Below are 15144 nucleotides of genomic sequence, written 5' to 3' on the forward strand. Positions count from 1 at the left end.
TATACTTGTTGGATGTGTAAATTATTGGAATCAACTTTCTTTTATGATTTGTTTGAATGAATTGGAATGGTCCATTTAAAATCTTGCTATGTCCTGAGAGTGATACCAAAGAATATAACCTCTATGAGCACATTCCCAAAGAGTTCTGCCTCTAAACAGGCATTTTGCTCTAAAGTCCAAGTGTTCAGTCGCTCAGTTGTGTCTGACTATTTGTGACCCCTTGGACTTGAGCCCACCAGGCTGCTCTGTCCATGGGATTTCCCAGGCAAGAACACTGGAGTGGGTTGTCATTTCCTTCTCCAGGGGATCTTTCCAACCCAGGGATTGAACCTGGATCTCCCACATTCCAGGCAGATTTTTTTTTACCTCTTGAGCCACCAGGGAAGCCCCATTTTGCACTAAAGTAGGAAAAAAAAATCCACAGTAACCTTTGTATTAATAATTGCTGCTTCAAAATGGGAATTTGGTATGGCACCAAATTAGTAATCAGTTAGAAAGAATAGATTTCAAAAAAAGTGATTATACTAAATCTAGCACTTCTTGAAATATCTTCTGTTAAATAAAATGTAGTTCTTCTATGTTCTCATTTGTAAGCCATGAGGCTAATTCAGGAATCAGAGAATCAGGAATCAGAGTACTGATTGGCTTAGTAGTTTGGGGCTTACTAACTAGATGACTTTTGTCCTTTACCTTTTTGGACAGAAGAGGCAGCCATGTTCACTTTCAAGTCCAGAGGTGAATTACTTTTGAGTTTAGTTCTTTTCAGAGACATGTTATGACTTTTCTGCATTCTTGGACAGTTAGACTGTAATTCTTGGTTGTTTAAAAAGATATTTGAATGTGTTTTGTTAAGAGGCTCGACTAAATAGCTATTTCTCTTACATTTTCAGTTGCTTTCTCAAGCCTTAGAATAGTTTCCAGCTCTGACAGTTGGCCTTATGCTGGCTGAAGTGAACTTTTGGATAGGATGAAGTGGATGAAGGATTCTGGATGATTTACACTTGACTGCATAAATGTAGCCTATCATGCTACATAATGTGAAGAGAATTACTTAAGGGTGAAAAAGATTTTTTTTTAACTATTAGGAAATGATAGGTTATTACAAATTGGTTTGAAGATACTGTCATTTATATGCTCTTCCTACAAAGTTGAGCTCTCCTGGTCTGGAGACTGAGTTTTTAATAAGAATGGTGGTTCATATTTAATGAGTACCAGCCCTGCACCAGGCTTTATGTTAGGGTTTCATATCAAAGTATTAGTTGCTCAATAGTGCCCGACTCTTTGCAACCCTATGGACTGTGGCCCACCAGGCTCTTCTGTCCGTGGAGTTCTCCAGGCAAGGTTTCCATTTCCTACTCCAAGGGATCTTCTCGACCCAGGAGTCGAACCCGGGTCTTCTGTGTTGCAGGCAAGTTCTGTAGGGTTTCATATGTATCATCTCTCCCTGGAGTAGGAAGTGGCAACCCACTCCAGTATTCTTGCTTGGAGAATCCATGGGCAGAGGAGCCTGGTGGGCTACAGGCCAAGGAGTCACAAAGAGTCAGACAGGACTGAGCAACTTAGCACACACAACACATGCATCATCCCATTTAATCCTCCACAAAAGTCTAGGAAATCAACACTAAAATTACTCTCGTTTACAGATGAGGAAACTGAGGTGTATAAGAAACAAAACCAGCATTGAACCCAGCTAGGGGACTGCAGAACTCATTGTGTTATATTAGCCACTGTATTCTTTTGCATCTCCCAAGGGAAGAAATGACTCTAAAGGGGATTCTGAAGGTGAGGATTGTCACTGACCATCACTGGCTTCTTTTCCCACTAGGTTAACAGGCAAGAAAAGCGAGGTAGAGTTGACTGGTGTTAGTCCTGTTTGCCAGGGAAAAATGGAGCTGTATTACTAGCGTGTATCTGCGTGCCTGTGTGTGTGATTAGTTATGACTCTTTGCAACCCCATGGACTGTAGCTCACCAGGCTCTTCTATCCATGGGGTTTTCCAGGCAAGAATACTGGATTAGGTTGCCATTCCCTTTTCCAGGGGATCCTCCCAACCCAGGGATCAAACCCAGGTCTCCTGCATTGCAGGCAGATTCTTTACCGCTGAGCCACCAGGGAGGCCCACCCTCTGTGCCTACTTATTTCCTACTGGCATAAAATAAAAGTGAATGATGACTCTACGCTCAATATGGGGAGGGAACCCAAACCCTTTCGGGATAAAGGTTTGTGTCAGCAGAAAGCAAGGGGTGCTAAACCCAGGGAGGAGCAGAAGAGACAGATACTCAGGATGGCTTCGAAACAGGAGCGTCTGCCTGCGGTTTGGGCGTCTGCTACTCATTCTCTGCGGGAGCATCTAAAGAGCAAAACGCAGCTCACAATTAGCCTTTTTCCCATTCTTTATAAAAGAGATGTGATGTTTTCTCTTGCCTAGTGAGGTTCTGGTGGTTAAGTTTATTGCTTGGTGCATGAGTTGCTGAGTAGAGAGAAGTAACCACTGGATGGAAATCGTAGCAGAACCAGAAAAGAAATGAAGATTGTTGACGCCAGGCTGATGTTGGTTAGATATTTAAAAAATATTTTTTCTTTTTTGATTATTAAAAAAAACCCGATGCATACACAAATACACATAGTTATATGTTACACAGTACATGGTGTATGATGAAAAGTTAAGGTCTTCCTCTGGTCCCATTCCAGAATCCATACTTCCTTTCTTGATAGGTAAACACTGTGTTAACAGCTTCTTCCAAAAATTACCTAAATGTGTGTACACATACACTTACTCACATACTATGTTTTGGTAACATATGTCTGTGCTCAGCTGTGTCTGACTCTTTGCGACCCTATGGACTGTAGCCCACCAGGCTCCTCTGTCCATGGGATTTCGCAGGCAAGAATACTGGAGTGGGTTGCCATTTCTTTCTCTAGGGGATCTTCCTGGCCCAGGGATCGAACCCATATCTCTTGCACCTCTTGCATTGACAGGCAGATTCTTAACCACTGCACCGCCTGGGAAGCCCCTTGCTAACGTAAATGGTATTCTACTCTTCACATTATTTGGTGCCTAGTTTTTCTCACTGCATAAGGTATATTGGAGATTTGTCCACCTTAGTATTTACTAGTTTCATTTTATTTGAATGGCTGTATATTAGTGCATAGTAATGCCTTCCATTGGCACAGAGTTTTATGATTGATCAAGCGTTTGCATATATTATCTTTCTGGGCCTCACAGAAGCCATGAGGGAGGGTATCAGATGGTTCAGAGGGGTTGCCAGGTTCACCCAGGATAGCATGGTGCCTGGGACTCAAGTAGGAGTTCTGTGCTCCTAACACTTTGACATTCCCTAAATATGCTCATATTCCTTCCATTTAGTTCCATGACCACCAGTGGAGGTCAACTCTTGGAAGCTGTAAAAAAAAAAAAATCTTCAACCTAGAACCTCAATAAGCCAGGTGACAAGGAAATGTAGAAGAAGAAAAGTGTTAGTTGCTCAGTCGTGTCCAATTCTTTGTGATTATAGTCTCCCAGGCTCCTCTATCCATGGGATTTCCCAGGCAAAAATACTGCAGTGGGTTGTCATTTCCTTCTCCAGGGGATCTTCCCAACCCAGGGATCAAACCCAGGCCTCCCGCATTGCAGGCAAATTCTTTGCCATCTGAGTCATCAGGGAAGGCTAGACAAGGAAATGCATACCTCATTAAAGTGACAAAAGAGAATAAAAAGTTTAGTACTAGAATGGGCCCCCATGATCAACACATTCGGCCCTTTCCTCATACAGATGAGGATCTGAGGCCAGGACATCAGAGAGCTTGTTCGTACCCTACAGCTATGCCATTTCCTTTCCTGAGGCTAGATCTGGAGAGCAGAGGGAAAGGAGATTATTTATTTTTCCAGGCTCTCTCATTCTCATCAGCCACAATGGGGCATGGACAGCAAATAGACCCCTGAGAAATGAGAAAACTTGACAAGCACAATGAGGTGATTTGTCTAAGAGAATGCTGCCTCCGGGACAGTATGACCAAGTAGACTTTAACTATCTGGATGCCCAGGCAATGTGCATTTTAATACCACTTCTGCTTCCCACTCATTCATTTATGGAGTGTCTAATGTACACATAGCTCTTTGCCAGGTGGCAGGGCTCCTGAAGCATATGGTGAAGAAACTATCCCTCATCATGAGGACCATAAAATGCATGAGATTGATTATCTGTGCTATTTTGGGTTAAATTTACCATGCAAATAAGTACAGTTCAGTACAAAACAATTCTTATGCGTAGGTTGTGTTTTGTTTTATCCAATAACCATCCTGCAAAGGTTCACTGGCAACACAATGAATGAAAAGCAACATCCATTTATTTCTGTTTGTTAGGAGAAATTGTTATCCAATCTGAGACAGAAGACTAAGTCCAACAGATTGTCTTTTGGTTTACTTCCATGTTTTTGAACTGGATTTCAGTTTTTTAAAAAAATGATTGAATTCATCTGTGAAAGCATGCTAGAAGTGACCTCTGACCATGGATTCAGAAGCTTCTGCTTCTTCTTTGATTACGTTTGCCAGGATGCCTGAGAGGAACTTCCTCCTGGGCAATCATTTTGGAGGCCTCCTGAAGATGGATGAAACTCCTTATTTAGCAGTTTGATGGTCAGATGTCTACAAGGGAACATTCAGATATGGCAGCTTGAAGGATATTCCTATTCCACACCCTACCAGATCTTAGTAAACAGTGTTTCCTTTCTCTCCTTAAAGCACCACAATGACCCAGGGACAGGAGAGTAGGACAATGCACTTTTTCGCGGTTCTAGACATCCCTGATGCTGGGAAAGATTGAGGGCAAGTGGAGAAGGGGGTGACAGAGGATGAGATGATTGGATAGCATCACTTGGCTCAATGGACATGAGTTTCAGCAAGCTCCTGGAGTTAGTTAATGACAGGGAAGCCTGGTGTGCTGCAGTTCATGGGATTGCAAAGAGTCAGACACGACTTAGCAACTCAACAACAAGACATCCAGGACCAGAAGCATAGCTCTGCTCAGGGTCTCTGAATTTCACCCTCTTGCTCTGATTGCTCGTCTATTTTACCTGCTCTTCAGCTTGAGACCAGAACAGTTTCAAATTGTTTCTACTGCTTTTGGCCACCATTGTGTGGACTTTAAGTGAATGCAAATAGAAAGAAAGCTTAAAGAACTCTCTGGAAACAGTTGAACAGAGCCTAGTGAGTTTCTGGTGGTTAAGTTTATTGCTTGGCCTGTGGCTTGCTGAGGAGAGAAAAGTAGAGGAGAGGTGAGCTGAAGGCAGCCTGGCATGGAACTCTCTGCTTCAGTTGTCGCTCTGGTCTCCTGTTCATTTGATACTTGTCAGTTGTTCCAGGAGAAGCAATTTCAGAAGGTCCTCCTCTGGGCTGTGAAACAACACTTGCTTTTGTGTTGAGCCCTAGGAGGCGTTCTGGAAAGTGGTTCATTGTCTCTGGGCTATGACAGTGAGCTGGTGGTTATTGATTTCATTATGTTTTTCTTTATTACAGCTGTTGGTTTGATCCTGTGCCAAGGGCTTAAAACAATTGTGGTTTTGCACATCATAAGCGAGGCTGGACAAGGAGATGGGTCGTGTTGCTACCGTGGCCGAAATTTTTAGAAGGTTGGGGTCTGACGAAGGCAAATAGATTGAAGAGTTTCCCTTACTTTATTTAGAAAAAGAAACGTTGCGGGACAATTATCTATCTTAGAATTCGTTTAAAAATTGTTTCTTCAAAAAAAAAATTGTTTCTTTTAAAGCTAGACTGAGATATAAATAATGCTTTTATTTAAAAATACTTTCATTAAAAATTAAAAGTAAAATGGCATTTGCAGGTGGTTGTTATCACTGATAAGATATACTAGAATTCATTAGCTATAAAAATATAATTTGGGGATGCATATGAAGGCATACTGTTTTTATCTGCATGCCATTACATACAGATATTGTTTGTGAAATTTTTCAAATCATGGCACTTTGAATATCCTCACTGGATTTTTAGGAATGTGTTCACTGAGACAGCCAAGTTCTATTCCATTTTGTTTGGCTCATTGCATTGGCTGTAAATCACTAAATATTCCCTTTAATATCTGAGTCAAGCTTTAGTTCCAAACACAATACTTCAGTTGTTTTTTCACAGAATGTAAATTTTTTATTTACTTCCTCAACACTTGACTTCCTACTTTCTCTTTCTCTGTTTTATGCTGGAGTCTGCTGAAAGGTTTTCCAAAAATATGTTTTTTTGTAATGTGTTATAACCTATCCATGAATGCATTTCATGTGATTAAGCTCACATAGCTTTATCTGTGGAAATATTAGGAATGACAGATTTTATTTAATTTCATTGCTGCTTCTGAGATGCCCTCCCAAAGGCATAATAGTAATACCATGATTACATTAGATAGTTATATTTTTATTACAGTGTCAATTGTAACAATATTTAGGCATTCTGATTCAGTAGTTCTTGCGTTTTTTCCATTTCTCCAACCCTATTATGGTGTTACTTGGGGAACCAGGATTTGTGAATGACACAGACCTGAATTTCAGCCAGGGTTCCTCCTGCTACCAGCTGAGTGACTTTCAGTAAGTAATCCAGTGTTTCGGAGTCTCAACTTCTGCTTCTATTACATGGGAATTGCCTTACCTACATCCCCAGTTAGGACGCTTAGATGAGATAAAGGGCTGAAGCCACTTAGCACAGCGCCTGGTTCATGGGGAGCACAGCTGGTTCTACTAGTCCTGCCCCCAGTCATGCGGAAGGAAATCTGAATAGGCCAACTGAAAATACACAACTCTGATTCCTTTTCCTACCCTGCTTCCTCATGCAGATGCTCTTTACACCTCCAACTTCGCATTTATTTATTTATCTTGTTGGTCTGCAACATGATATACGTTGCATGTGTACAATACTACATTTCAGCTTCCATACGCACTGCATGTTCTCATCAACAGAAGTGTAGTTTCCATCTGCCACCATCCTGTTGACTCCTTGTACCCATTTTGCCTTCTCCCTTCCCCACTTGCCTGCTGGTAACCACTACTCTATTCTCTATATTTATGTGCTTGTTTTTGTTTAGTTTGGCTTAATTGATTAATGGATGGATATATACTCCACATATGGGTGAGATCATATGATATTTGTACTTCTGTCTGAATTATTTCACTTAGCATAATACCCTCAAGGTCCATACATATTATCACAAATGGCAAGATTTCATCTTTTTATGGCTGAGTAATATTCCATTGTATATATACATCACCTCTTCTTTATACATTCACCCATTAATGGGCACTTAGCTTGTATCCATATCTTGGCTATTATAAATAATACTGCAGTCATTGAAGAAAAATAAAAGGGATCCAAACTGGAAAATAAGAAGTAAAATTGTCACTGTTTGCAGATGACATGATATTATACATTGAAAATCCTAAAGATGCTAGCAGAAAACTACTAGAGCTCATTAATGCAGGATACAAAATTAGCACACAGAGATATGTTGAATTTCTGTACACTAACAAAGAAAGATCAGAAAGAGAAATTAAGGAAACAGTTCCGTTTACCATTGTATCAAAAAAAATACCTAGGAATAAATCTGCATAAGGAGACAAAAGACTTGTACTCTGAAAACTATAAGAGCCTGATGAAAGAAATTGAAGATAACACAATAGATGGAAAGATATGCCATGTTCTTGCTTTGGAAGAATCAATATTGTCAAAATGACTATACTACTCAAGGCAGTGTGCAGATTCAATATAATCACTGTCAAATTACCAATAGCATTTTTTTCAGATGTACAATAAAAAATATTAAAATTTGTATGGAAACACAAAAGAGCCAAAATAGCCAAAGTAATTTTGAGAAAGAAAAGCAGAGTTGGAGGAATCAGGCTCCCTGACTATACTATAAAACTACAGTAAGAAAAACATGGTACTGGCATAATGACAGGCTTATAGATCAATAGAATAGGTTAGAAAGCCCAGAAGCAAACCCACACACCTATGGGTAATTAGTCTACAACAAAGGAGGCAGGAATATACAATGGAGAAAAGACAATCTCTTCAATAAGTGGTGCTGGAAAAACTGGACAGACACATGTAAAAGAATGAGAACATTCTCTAACACTGTACACAAAAATAAACTCAAAATTAATTAAAGATCTAAATATAAGGCCAGATACTATATAAAACTCTTAGAGGAAAATATAGGCAGAAGTCTTTGATGTAAATCTCAGCAATACCTTTTTGGATCTACCTCCTAGAGTAATGAAAATAAAAATATAAAATAAAAACAAAAAATTGGACCTAGTTAAACTTAAAAGCTTTTGTACAACAAGGGAAAACATAAACAAAATGGAAAGACAACACGTAGAATGGGAGAAAATATATGCAAATGATGCAACTGACAAGGGATTAATTTCCAGAATACACAAACAGCTCATGCAGCTCAATATCAAAAAGAACAAAAAACCCAAGTGAAAAAAAAAAAAAAAACAGGCAGAAGATCTAAATAGACTTTTCTCCATAGAAAACATACAGATGGCCAAAAAGTACATGGAAAGATGCTCAACATTGTTAATTATAGAAATGCAAATCAAAACTATAATGAGGTATCACCTGACACCTGTCAGAATGGCCATCATCAAAAATCTGCAAACAGTAAATGCTGGAGAGGGTGTGGAGAAAAAGAAACTCTCCTACCTTGTTGGTGGAAATGCAAATTTGTGCAGCCACTATGGAAAACAATATGGAGCCTTCTTTAAAAAACTAAAAATAGAGTTGCAATATGATCTAGCAATCCCAATCCTGGGCATATATCCAGAGAAAATCATAAAAGAGACATACACTTCCATGTTCATTGCAGCACTATTTACAATAGCCAGGACATGGGAGCAACCTAAATGTCCAATAGATGATTGGGTAAAAAAGATGTAGTACATATTAACAATGAACTATTACTTGGCCATAAAATAAAAAGAAATAATGCCATTTGCAGCAACATAGATGTACCTAGGGATTATCATACTAAGTGAAGTAAGTCAGATAGAGGAAGACAAATATATGATACTGCTTATATACAGAATCTTAAAAAAAAATGATACAGATGAATGTATTTACAAAATGGAAACAGACTTATAGACTTAGAAAACAAATTTATGGTTAGTAAAGGGGAAAGGTGGTAGGCAGGGATAGATTATGAGGTTGGGATTAACATATATACACTACTATATATAAAATTGATAATCAGCAGGGACCTGCTGTATAGCACAGGGAACGCTACTTAATTCCTGTAATATGGAAAAAGAATCTGAAAAGGAATAGAATTTTATATATGTATACCTAAATAACTTTGCTATACACCACAAACTAACACAACACTGTAAATCAACTATATACCAATATAAAATAAAAATTAAAGAAGTCTTCCTTTTTAAGCTTGAATATAATTCCATTCTATGTATAGTAGTCCCTCCTTACCTGCAATTTTACTTTCCTTGGTTTCAGATACCTCTGTGGTTAACCTTGGTCTGGAAACATTAAACAGAAAGTTCCAGAAATAAACAGTTCATAAGTTTTAAGTTGTATGTAGTTATGAGTAATGAGATGAACTCTTTTGCTGTCCAGCTTTGTCCTGCTCAGTGATGTGAATCTTCCCTTTATCTAGTGTATCCCACTGTTAGTTGCTCAGTAGTCATCTGGTATATCAGGTTGACTGTTGAGGTACTGTGGTACTTGTATTTGAGTAACTCTAATTGAACCTAATAATGGTACCAAAGAGCAAGGGTATAGGTGCTAGCAATTTGGATATTCTCTTACTGGGCCTAATTTATAAATTAAATTTTATCATAGATTTGAATGTATGTAAAAAAAAAGCATGGTGTATATACTATCTGTGGTTCAGGCACCCGCTGGGGTTCTTGGAACTTACCCTCTGCGAATGGTGGGAGGAGTGTTGCATATACCACATTTTGTTTATCCATTTGTCTATTAATGGACTTCTGGATTGTTTCTGCTCATCGATTGTAGTGAATCATGCTTCTGTGAACATGGGTGTACAAATATCTCTTTAAGTTTGCTTTTACTTCTTTTGGGCACATACCTGAAAGTAGAATTTCTGGATCACATAACTTCCAGCTTCCTTTTGACTTGCCTCCCAAGCTTCAGTACTACATTTATAATAGCTTGCTTGGTAGTTGTTTTTTGGTATGCTACTGAAATTGTAAATACAGTGTGTTTAAAATTGTTCTATATCTCTTTTCCCCACCTGCCTCCAAAATCAGATCCTCTAATTCATAGTTAGATTTCAAGACACACTGGCACAAACCACGAGTATCTTTGACTTCTTCCTCCTCTTCTTTAGCCCTAAGAATTTGCAAAGGTATTTCAAACCTCTGCACACTTCTCTCTGCTTCATCTACTTTACTACTCAGAGATCATTAGTGCATATTTTGGTATGATTTTTTCCCTTGGTATAACTTTGAATAGTTTTAAATTCTTCATTTTTTAATGAAAATCATACACCCCTGTTTTCATGAAAAACTCTTTTGAACTCTCATTTTGACAACAGATTCCCTGCCAGTCTTCTTTTTTCCTTTGCTGGTAGATCCCAACAACATCAATGTTTGGACTGATTCTTCAGTGCTACCCAGCAACTCTTGTAACACTTCTTTGCTTTGGTCACAGTAAATGAGTGTGTGGGAGACTGCTAAGCAGAGATCAAGCTTCAGTCCTGAGTCAGGGTTGGAGTAGACGGGGATAATACAGGAAGTCAGTATTTTCCTTGGCGTGTAAGGGACGGTTAGATTTCTCTTCCTCTGTACACTCATGTCCAAGAGAGTTGGACCATTCATTTCATCCGAGTCATCTAAGTCAAATGTTATTGCCAAAAGAATTCAATATTGGTTTGGCCTTGCACAGTATTTTTTTGCAGATACGTTAAATAGAAGACAATAACATTGGTTCTGTTAATTCCTCACTTTTCACTTTCTCATGCATGAGCTTCCTAAGAAGGAGAACACACAGAGCTCCACCAACTGCAGAGAATCCGATCATTATTGCCTCTGGAAAAGTAGATATACAGTTTCCCAGTGAAGATCTTGCCCTTTTGGGATGTTGAGCTCTCCACGTATGCATGAGTTCAATCTCTGGAATAAGGAATACTTTGCTTCAAAACCCGTCTGTGCTGCTTGCTTGCTGTGTGGTTTTGAACAGACTTTATAACGTTTATCATAGTTTTGCATCTGTAAAAGGGAGATTAATATAATCCCTTCCTCATAGAGTTGCTGGGGAATTAAATGAACTAATCCATGTATAACACAGTGCCTGGTGCGTCATAGTACCAGTCTCCTGCATTGCAGGCGCATTCTTTACTGTCTGAGCCACCAGGGGAGCCCAGTCAGTACCCAAATGGGTCAGTTTTCTTAGTCACTAGGCTGTTTCATCCAGAGAAGGCGATGGCACCCCACTCCAGTACTCTTGCCCGGAAAATCCCATGGTTGGAGGAGCCTGGTAGGCTGCAGTCCATGGGGTCGCTAAGAGTCGGACACGACTGAGTGACTTCACTTTCACTTTTCACTTTCATGCATTGGAGAAGGAAATGGCAACCCACTCCAGTGTTCTTGCCTGGAGAATCCAGGGACGGGGGAGCCTGGTGAGCTGCCATCTGTGGGGTCGCACAGAGTCGGACACGACTGAAGTGACTTAGCAGCAGCAGGCTGTTTCATCAAACGATCTCATGCATGAGTGTGAAATGAACAAACTGAGGAGGGGCAGTACCTGGAGGCCCCCTCTCAGGTCGAAGTGGTTGCTTGTTTATATTCAGTGCTTTGAAAATTCATGGTCAAACTCTTATTTTCCCAGTGAAAAATCTCAAAAGTGTATTTTGACATGTTTTTTGTACCTGAACACCTCAAGAAAAATACCATCTTTCACTGATAAAATGAAAAGTTAGAGGCTTCCTTTGGGCCATGCATGTATAACATTATGTGATTCCTATCAAATTTGAAACTGTATAAGTGCATGTTGATTCTTAGAAGGAGAAAGAAATACTGATTTTACCATCTTGTTTGGCACCTTAATTTGTGTATGACTCTTGGATACTTCAGATTTTAATAAATGCTAGTTAATTTTATGCAAATAGCCTGTGAAAGCCTTTAATGAAAAGACTCTAAAGCAAACTAAGCTTTATAGATGTTAGCTAAATTTATGGATTAATCAGGTATAAAAGAACAGGACTTTGAAAATGAAATACTATTTTGTTGGAACCTTCCAATGAGGCTTTTAAATAGGATTAGCTTTATTTGGGCCTTTTTTGGATTTGTGGTTGCTTAAAGACTGGAGATTGTCTTTAATTTGAGAATTCATTTTCATGCCTTAAAAATATGAATAATTAGCTAAATGCTCATATGTGAGATAAAAAATGTTAAGTCCTTATTTCTTACCTTTCACTACCTTCCATACTTGAGTTTTTGCTTGACCTCATCAGAGTCTTCTTGATTTTAATGCATTCCCCCCCACCTCTCCGCCAGAGTACTGTGCATATCTTATTGAGCTCATTTATTTAAAAAAATCATAAAATATATTTGGCAAAACTAATACAATTATGTAAAGTTTAAAAATAAAATAAAATTAAAAAAATAAATAAATGAAAAAAAAAAAAGAGTTGATATGTAATTTAAAGTTTTCTGGTTATGACTTAAATCCTGCAGCTCACATCATGGATTTGTCCTCTTGCATTTCATATTCTGTGCAAGAGGAACTTTTGGGCTGATTTGGTCATAGGTACACCGAGTTCTTCAGTCTCTTCAGCAAAGACACTGTATGTTTCATTAATATAGTTGGTGTGAGTATTAAATGAACTCGGTTTCTGCAAGATTTTTCTCTTGCATTATTTTCACAGGCTCAAATAATAGCCTTTAAACAGAAGTTTCTTCTTAAAGAAACTTGAATAAATTGCTTTAAGAACACACCTTGACCAAATTATACTCACTAGGGAACAAAAATTTTTGTTTTTCTTTTTTCTGATGTAAGTTGAAGACTGACAAATAGTGGTTAATGGTGTTTGGTTAAGAAAATTTTGTTTTAAATGTATAGATCAAAGACATACTTATTAATTGTTTCTTGTTGCCAATTTGTCAAGTCTAAATTTAATGTAGTTTAGGCAGGAGAAAACCCAGCTTGTCACAAAAGGTTGGCATTACAACCATGATTCTATTGTGCCTCTATTTTAATTCTTGTTAAGGGATGAATTTGATTGTACAAATCCAGCATGTTTTGTCTATTAAACATGTTAGTTCAAGAACTTCATTTGGTTTTATAAAGATACGCATCTATGACGGCTGGCCAATCCAAACAAGATTTAACCAAGTGACTTCTAACCCAAGTTTTCCTATCTTCTGGCTTGCAAAACATCTGGCTTTAGGGAGAGAAACTGAATCAAAGTAATTTTTTTATTCAAGTGATTGTTGACTTCTAAGGCTTAATATAAACTTATTTTTAATTTTATTTTGTTTTTAAACTTTACATAATTGTATTAGTTTTATTTTTAAGAGTTAAAATAAGTTAACATGTCCTGCACAAACATCATAGATGAAACACTAAGAGTTTCTTTGACGTGTCAGAAGAATATTAGAGTTTTAATATTTTAAACTTTTACTTAGAGTTTACATCTGCCCAGGTAAATTTTATTTCTAGATCTATTATTTCTTCAATTTGTCCCTGTTAATAGGAAAGATTCTAAAGATAAATAACTATGCGAGGGTATTTGAGACAATGTGTGGTCTTTTACTGAAGTTAAGAAATTTCAACTCTGTTGACTAGTTTGTTGTTTCATATTATGCAATAGAGGAATGCACATGTTAATTTAATCTGAAGCTTGTTTATACAATGGCTTTTATAATGTATATCTAAAGACAGAGTTGTGGTGGATTTATTTTGATATTTGGCAAAACTAATACAATTATGTAAAGTTTAAAAAAAAAAAAATTAAAAAAAAAATAAAGACAGAGAATCAAGTTTTATGAGACCCGTATTCTCTTGTCAATTCCCCACTCCACCCTACTCTAATTGGACTGACCCTTAAATTAAATAAAGGACAAAGAGGTCTGTAGTTTCACTACATGTTCTGGCTTGCCCTTAGTAAATGAGAAAATAGAAACTTAAAACAGAGAATCTGAATTAGAAGGTCACATATACACTTACCTTTTTTGTGAACGGAAAACATTTTAAAACTGTACATATCATCTTTCTAGTCTAAATTCAGGTTGTTTTCCAAAGAGGTATAAGAATTTAGACTTCTATAAAAGGACTTCTTTATAAAACTATGCTAATGATACTTTTTGATTTGTAAATTTAATATACTGCATATTATCAGCCAGACTTCTTTTGATGGGTAGAGGAATGGAGGTGACTTCCAGATCTTAGAGCAGAAACTTCATGTGGCCAGTTGGATATCTTTCCCCAAAACTCAGAGAAGAGGACTGGAGTGGCAGTTTAAGTCTATGAGTCATCTGCATTTAGTGGCGATGAAAGCCAAAGATGTGGGGCAGAATTTTCTGGTGGGAGAATTCAGGGTCACAGGAAGAGAAAAGGCCTGGATGTTGAGCCCCAGGCATCTCTGGATTATTAGGAGGAATAATATAAGGGAGGAAAATCTACAAAGTCTGGGAAGCCCCAGCCTGGGAGGTAAAGAGAGTGCTGGGAGCATTTTGTGTTACAAAAGCCCAGGGGAAAGCATATTTCAAGAGGAAGGAGGAGCTGTCAGATGCTTCTGATGGGTCAAGCATGAAGTGGGCTGAAAGTGGCTGTTGAACTCAGCCACTGAAGTCATGGATGGTTTCTAGGAAGCTACGTTTGTGGAGTGACAAAAGTGGAAAGCAGATTGATGTGACTGAGGCAGGCAGGAGGAAAAGGAGGAAGAAGACCTCTGGTGTAGACATCTGTGAGGAGCTGAGCTTGGAAGGAGGAGCAGGATATCTGATAGAAGTTGGCGAGTGTTGTGGGTTAAGGGGGAACATTTTTGTGGGACAGACCTGCCTGATGTGGTAAAAGCCAGTGAGAAAGAAGCCTTTGAGTGAGAGAGATTCAGTAAACAAGAGAGAAAAGAAAGAGGATTTAGAGTGAAATAACAGCAGCAACAATGA

At 38.3% G+C, this 15144-nt stretch overlaps 1 protein-coding gene across 3 annotated transcripts in view; it reads left to right on the forward strand.

Moving 5' to 3' along the window:
• ESR1 (estrogen receptor 1) overlaps positions 1–15144 on the forward strand; it is a 280990-nt gene that overhangs the window by 59873 nt on the left and 205973 nt on the right. The gene's annotated exons all lie outside the window — the stretch shown is intronic.

This window comes from Bubalus kerabau, chromosome 9 (assembly GCF_029407905.1).
Source record: "Bubalus kerabau isolate K-KA32 ecotype Philippines breed swamp buffalo chromosome 9, PCC_UOA_SB_1v2, whole genome shotgun sequence".
NCBI classification, from domain to species: Eukaryota; Metazoa; Chordata; class Mammalia; order Artiodactyla; family Bovidae; genus Bubalus; species Bubalus kerabau.